Consider the following 1,728-nt stretch of genomic DNA (forward strand, 5'->3'; position numbering starts at 1 on the left):
TGATGGTTAAATACGGGATTAACTCGGGTGCGAAAAACTTGATTACAAAAGCTATGCATATGCCTATCGTCTGCCATTATGTCTAAGAGTAACAGATCAAAGATACGTAATGTTTGTTTGAAAACATGCTACTGCGTTGCTCCAAGTTAGTTACTGTTACAAAACAACATTCGTAAATGTATTATATTTAAATTATTTATCCATGAAGTTAAAGTACATTACTATTAGTGCCAGCTTCATACGCTAACTTCGTGTGTTAACAGTTATAGTATAAAACCAATAACATGGTAGAAAGTATTTTTGTAAATCCATCATGATTATGTCGCTGTTGTCATATTTTGAATAAATTTTCCATTAAAAAATAATGATCTAGCCTATGGCTGTCTGTACTTTTAATTTATACAAAAGTGACGTTTTATACAAACTAGTAATTCAACTGAGCTATCAACATTTCGTTTAAGTGTGATTAAAAAGTGTTTGGTTTAAGCATAAATAAATCGTGTTTAAGTATCAAGAGAAAGAAGATGTTCTAGCCCCCTTTAATCTTCCACTTGTATAAAAATAACTCATAATAGGTATTACCACTCCAGTAGCATAACATTGTTGTACCATGACATTTTAAATGAATAGTGGCCTACGTGTGAACCAATTTGACTAAATGTCTATATATATTTTTTCGAATATTTGAGTGATTTGAATTTATGAATGATTTATATTGCGGTTTGGGAGTTACATTACGTTCATGGAGACATTAAAAGGTGAAGTTTACGTGTACTGTACATGAACAGTACGGTACCTTGAACCGGACCTCTGATATATGTCATTTTGGCTTCTATCCTGTTGTATGTGTGTATAATATGTGAACGATACATTTCAGTTGCTGCATATCAAAAATATTATCGAACCAAGGCTATCAAATACAGTTGTAAAAATGCACATACTTCTTGTAAAAAACTGCTTTACATACATTTTAACTGCAACAAAAATAGATTGAGTTTTAATCTATTATTTTTTAATTCTAATTTTTTTTTCTGCGTTAGAGTAGTATGCCTGAAATGTTAGCCATAATTGTATTCATTCATATGTATATAGTACACAAATATCGTTTCAAAGAGAAGGTATAGTTCGACTGACTGACTGATGGGGGCGCGAGTGTTAAGTAGGAAGACTTATTGATTAAGTGGTGGGGGTGGGGGGCTAGCTAGCAAAATTAGATGATTTGAGGTGATTTTTAACTAATTGAGCTTTTTTTTTGCCCCGTGCACCCCTTAGATACGCCACTGACTGAATGACTAATTCACTCGACTGACAGACTGACTGCTGACTGACTAACTGAATGAATGAATGAATGAATGAATGAATGAATGAATGAATGACTAACTGACTGACTGACTGACTGACTGAATGACTGAATGACTGAATGACTGAATGAATGAATGACTGACTGACTGACTGACTGAATGACTGAATGACTGAATGACTGACTGACTGACTGACTGACTGACTGACTGACTGACTGACTGAATGACTAACCGACTGACTACTGAATTATTGACTAATTGACTAACTGAATGAATGAATGAATGAATGAATGACTGACTGACTGACTGACTGAATGACTAACCGACTGACTACTGAATTATTGACTAATTGACAAACTGAATGAATGAGTGAATGAATGAATGAATGAATAAATGAATGAATAAATGCTGTCTCTTATGCACATCT

The sequence above is a fragment of the Anneissia japonica genome, unplaced genomic scaffold (assembly GCF_011630105.1).
Source record: "Anneissia japonica isolate Jap-2015-1 unplaced genomic scaffold, ASM1163010v1 scaffold750_len1593409_cov174, whole genome shotgun sequence".
In the NCBI taxonomy this organism is placed as follows: domain Eukaryota; kingdom Metazoa; phylum Echinodermata; class Crinoidea; order Comatulida; family Comatulidae; genus Anneissia; species Anneissia japonica.